The following is a 5530-nucleotide window of genomic DNA, read 5'->3' on the forward strand; positions in this document are numbered from 1 at the left end:
GGACCGCGCGGAAGTAACTCCGAGCCGAAAGCAACACGAGGCTCGCGTACTTTGTCGCTAGGACCGCGCGGAAGTAACTCCGAGCCGAAAGCAACACGAGGCTCGCGTACTTTGACGGTCGGACCGCTCGAAGTAACTACGCAGAATGCAACACAAAACTCGTAAACTTAGCCGCTCGTCGGCCGAAATTACGAAGAGCTCAAGAAAATAACACGAGATTTAAGAACATAGACGATCGCCAGCAGAGAGCTCGAAAAAACAGCACAAAACGCGAAAATTTAACTTTTACGAGAAAATAGCTAAGATAGCTTAAAAACACAATACGGAGAACAAAAAGTTGATTGCCCGAAACGTTCGGAAGCAGCCCCGAGCAGTAGTAACACAGGGCTCGCGGACTTTGTTGTCCGAACCGCTCGAAAGTAGCTACGAGCCGAAAGCAACACGAGGCTCGCGTACTTTGCCGCTAGGACCGCGCGGAAGTAACTCCGAGCCGAAAGCAACACGAGGCTCGCGTACTTTGCCGCTAGGACCGCGCGGAAGTAACCCCGAGCCGAAAGCAACACGAGGCTCGCGTACTTTGCCGATCGGACCGCGCGGAAGTAACTCCGAGCCGAAAGCAACACGAGGCTCGCGTACTTTGTCGCTAGGACCGCGCGGAAGTAACCCCGAGCCGAAAGCAACACGAGGCTCGCGTGCTGACGGTCGGACCGCTCGGAAGTAACTACGTGCAGAAAGCAACACAAAACTCGTAAACTTAGCCGCTCGTCGGCCGAAATTACGAAGAGCTCAAGAAAATAACACGAGATTTAAGAACATAGACGATCGCCAGCAGAGAGCTCGAAAAACAGCACAAAACGCGAAAATTTAACTTTTACGAGAAAATAGCTAAGATAGCTTAAAAAAACAATACGGAGAACAAAAGTTGATTGCGAAACGTTCGGAAGCAGCCCCGAGCAGTAGTAACACAGGGCTCGCGGACTTTGTTGTCGAACCGCTCGAGTAGCTACAAGCCGAAAGCAACACGGGCTCGCGTACTTTGCCGCTAGGACCGCGCGGAAGTAACTCCGAGCCGAAAGCAACACGGGCTCGCGTACTTTGCCGATCGGACCGCGCGGAAGTAACTCGATAAACCGATGGAGGCTCGCGTACTTTGCCGCTAAGCGCGGATAATGCAGTCGAGAAAAGCAACACGAAGCGTACTGGCGCTGCTGACCGCCGCGGGATCCAGCGACCTGAGGCTCGCGTACTTTGCCGGTCGGACCGCGCGGAAGTAACTCCGACCCGAAAGCAACACGAGGCTCGCGTACTTTGCCGCTAGGACCGCGCGGAAGTAACTCCGAGCCGAAAGCAACACGAGGCTCGCGTACTTTGCCGATCGGACCGCGCGGAAGTAACTCCGACCCGAAAGCAACACGGGGCTCGCGTACTTTGCCGCTAGGACCGCGCGGAAGTAACTCCGAGCCGAAAGCAACACGAGGCTCGCGGACTTTGACGGTCGGACCGCTCGGAAGTAACTCCGAGCCGAAAGCAACACAGGCTCGCGTACTTTGCCGATCGGACCGCGCGGAAGTAACTCCGAGCCGAAAGCAACACGAGGCTCGCGTACTTTGTCGCTAGGACCGCGCGGAGGTAACTCCGAGCCGAAAGCAACACGAGGCTCGCGTACTTTACCGCTAGGACCGCGCGGAAGTAACTCCGAGCCGAAAGCAACACGAGGCTCGCGTACTTTGCCGCTAGGACCGCGCGGAAGTAACTCCGAGCCAGAAAGCAACACGAGGCTCGCGTACTTTGCCGATCGGACCGCGCGGAGTAACTCCGGCCGAAAGCAACACGAGGCTCGCGTACTTTGCCGCTAGGACCGCGCGGAAGTAACTCGAGCCGAAAGCAACACGGGCTCGCGTACTTTGCCGCTAGGACCGCGCGGAAGTAACTCCGAGCCGAAAGCAACACGGGCTCGCGTACTTTGCCGATCGTACCGCGCGGAAGTAACTCCGAGCCGAAAGCAACACGAGGCTCGCGTACTTTGCCGATCGGACCGCGCGGTAGTAACTCCGAGCCGAAAGCAACACAGGCTCGCGGACTTTGACGCTAGGACCGCTCGGAAGTAACTCCGTGCCAGAAAGCAACACGAGGCTCGCGTACTTTGCCGCTAGGACCGCGCGGAAGTAACTACGAGCCGAAAGCAACACGAGGCTCGCGTACTTTGCCGCTCGGACCGCGCAGGCTCGAGCCGAAAGCAACACGAGGCTCGCGTACTTCGCCGCTAGGACCGCGCGGAAGTAACTCGAGCCGAAGCAACGAGGCTCGCGTGCTTTGCCGCTAGGACCGCGCGGCGTAACTCGAGCCGAAAGCAACACGAGGCTCGCGACTTTGCCGCTAGGACCGCGCGAGTAACTCCAAGCCAGAAAGCAACACGAGGCTCGCGTATTGCGCGCCCTAGGACCGCGCGGAAGTAACTCCGACCCGAAAGCAACACGAGGCTCGCGCGTACTTTGCCGCTAGGACCGCGCGGAAGTAACTCCGAGCCGAAAGCAACACGAGGCTCGCGGACTTTGACGGTCGGACCGCTCCGGAAGTAACTACGTGGTAAAGCAACTACGAGGCTCGCGTACTTTGCCGATCAAACCGCTCGGGTAACTACGTTCAAAAGCAACACGAGGCTCGCGAACTGCGACGGTCGGACCGCTCGGAGTAACTACGTGGTAAAAGCAACACAGGCTCGCGGACTTCGCTGCAGCTAAGTCCGCGCAGCGTCGAAATTTCACCGCCGGCGCCCATATACCGCCGTGCGTAGACCGTGCGTCGCCGACCGCCCGGCCGCTCGGTTCGGTACTGTAAGAGGTGTCGTCGCTGCGGCGNAGCGGCTAAGTCCGCGCGGCGTCGAAATTTCACCGCCGGCGCCCATATACCGCCGTGGTTAGACCGTGCGTCGCCGACCGCCCGGCCGCTCGGTTCGGTACTGTAAGAGGTGTCGTCGCTGCGGCGACTCGTGCACAACACGGTGCATGCGAGCTCTCGGTCTGGTCGTACCGTTACGGCGTGTATGTATAACCGAGCTCGGCGAAGCACTGCGGTGCGTACAAAAGTGTCGTTCGCACTAGAACGCTTTGTGAGAGAATTTAGCTTCGCGCTTACTACGAGAACTTTGGTTCTCTTTTTGAGATCTTTCGGGCGTCTTGCCGACATTCGGCCAAATGTGCGCCAAGCTCTCGGCGATCGTTTCGAGGCCGGATAGCGAAGGAATTGGTGAATACGTGACGAAGAAATTTTGTATCTCGAGGACTCTGCCGCCTGTGCGGTCCGTACGTACCTCCGAGCCGTAAAACAACACGGAGCTCGAGATCTTTGACGCGGAGGTAATCCGTGCGCCGCAGCGGCGTCCGCGCGGCGTCGAAATTTCACCGCTGGCGCCCATATACCGCCGTGCGTTAGCGTCAGGCACGCCGCCCGGCCGCCTTCGGTTCGGTACTGTAAGAGGTGTCGTCGCTGCGGCGACTCGTAACAACACGGTGCATGCGAGCTCTCGGTCTGGTCGTACCGTAGCGTTACGGCGTATGTATAACCGAGCTCGGCGAAGCACTGCGGTGCGCTAAGTGTCGTTCGCACTAGAACGCTTTTTGAGAGAATTTAGCTTCGCGCTTACTACGAGAACTTTGGTCTTTGAGATCTCGGGCGTCTTGCCGACATTCGGCCAAATGTGCGCCAAGCTCTCGGCGATCGTTTCCTGCGCCGGATAGCGAAGGAATTGGTGAATACGTGACGAAGAAATTTTGTATCTCGAGGACTCTGCCGTTCGTGCGGTCTGTACGTAGCCGAAACAACACGGAGCTCGAGATCTGACGCGGAGGTAACTACCGTGCGCCGCAGCGGCTAAGTCCGCGCGGCGTCGAAATTTCACCGCCGGCGCCCATATACCGCCGTGCGTTAGACCGTGCGTCGCCGACCGCCCGGCCGCTCGGTTCGGTACTGGCGAGGTGTCGTCGCTGAGGCGACTCGTGCACAACACGATGCATGCGAGCTCTCGGTCTGGTCGTACCGTAGCGTTACGGCGTATGTATAACCGAGCTCGGCGAAGCACTGCGGTGCGTACGAAAGTGTCTTTCGCTCGAGAGAGATTTTAGTGTTTTGCACTGCGCTGAGTGCGAGAATTTCGGTTCTTTTTTCGAGAGCGTTGGGCGTCTTGCCGACATTCGGCCAATGTGCGCCAAGCTCTCGGCGATCGTTTGAGGCCGGATAGCGAAGGAATTGGTGAATACTTGACGAAGAAATTTTGTATCTCGAGGACTCTGCCGTTCGTGCGGTCCGTACGTACCTCCGAGCCGTAAAACAACACGGAGCTCGAGATCTTTGACGCGGAGGTAACTACCGTGCGCCGCAGCGGTCCGCGCGGCGTCGAAATTTCACCGCCGGCGCCCATATACCGCCGTGCGTTAGACCGTGCGTCGCCGACCGCCCGGCCGCTCGGTTCGGTACTGTAAGAGGTGTTGTCGCTGCGGCGACTCGTGCACAACACGATGCATGCGAGCTCTCGGTCTGGTCGTACCGTAGCGTTACGGCGTATGTATAACCGAGCTCGACGAAGCACTGCGGTGCGTACAAAAGTGTCGTTCGCACTAGAACGCTTTTTGAGAGAATTTAGCCTCGCGCTTACTACGAGAACTTTGGTTCTCTTTTTGAGATCGTTCGGGCGTGTTGCCGACATTCCCAAATGTGCGCCGGGCTCGGCGATCGTTTCGACACCAAAGTCGAAAATCGAAGGCGTTGGTAAACCGAGCCGAAACGATACGGAGCTCGAGTACTTTGCCGTTCGAGCTGTCCGTGGGTAACTACTTGCCGAAAGCAACACGAGGCTCGAGGACTTTGCGTAAATAACTACGTACGACGCAGCGGCTAAGTCCTCGAGCGTCGAAATTTCGCAGGTTTCGCCCATATACCGCCGTGCGTTAGACCGTGCGTCGCCGACCGCCCGGCCGCCCGGTTCGGTACTATAAGACACAGCATTGCCACGAGTCGGTGTCGAGAGACCGAATGGCTCATATGTGTCGCGCACTTACGTGTTGGACGCGCGATCGTCCCTCGCTTCCGAGCAAGCGTGCGGACGTATCGTTGCGCTTACCGAACATCAACCCCACGGATACGAGAGTGTCGGTTTCGGCGAGATCTTTGACGATGTCGCCGTTCCTGCTTACTGTACGCCGTAGCGAAATAATTTTCAACCGGTGCCTCGGTGTTCTCACCGCTGGCACCGTTGAACGAACAGTGCTCCACGACGTCTCAGATCGGATCGGTCTAGCGTCAGGACTAAGCGGCCTTACAAGCCGCTGTTATGGGTGAATGAGAACAAAATTTGATCTTTCATACCGTTAAGGTATATATAAATACGAAAAGCGTGTCCGTCGACCGGCTCGAAAGTTCCGGCATTAACGACACACGAAACGCGCACGGCTCTTCCTCGCGGAGTGTCCGTAGCAGCGTAGCGTTGTCTTTCGCGTTGCTCCACCGCGAGTAACCGCGATCGCACACACGAAGC

This window comes from Cardiocondyla obscurior, linkage group LG21 (assembly GCF_019399895.1).
Source record: "Cardiocondyla obscurior isolate alpha-2009 linkage group LG21, Cobs3.1, whole genome shotgun sequence".
Taxonomy (NCBI): domain Eukaryota; kingdom Metazoa; phylum Arthropoda; class Insecta; order Hymenoptera; family Formicidae; genus Cardiocondyla; species Cardiocondyla obscurior.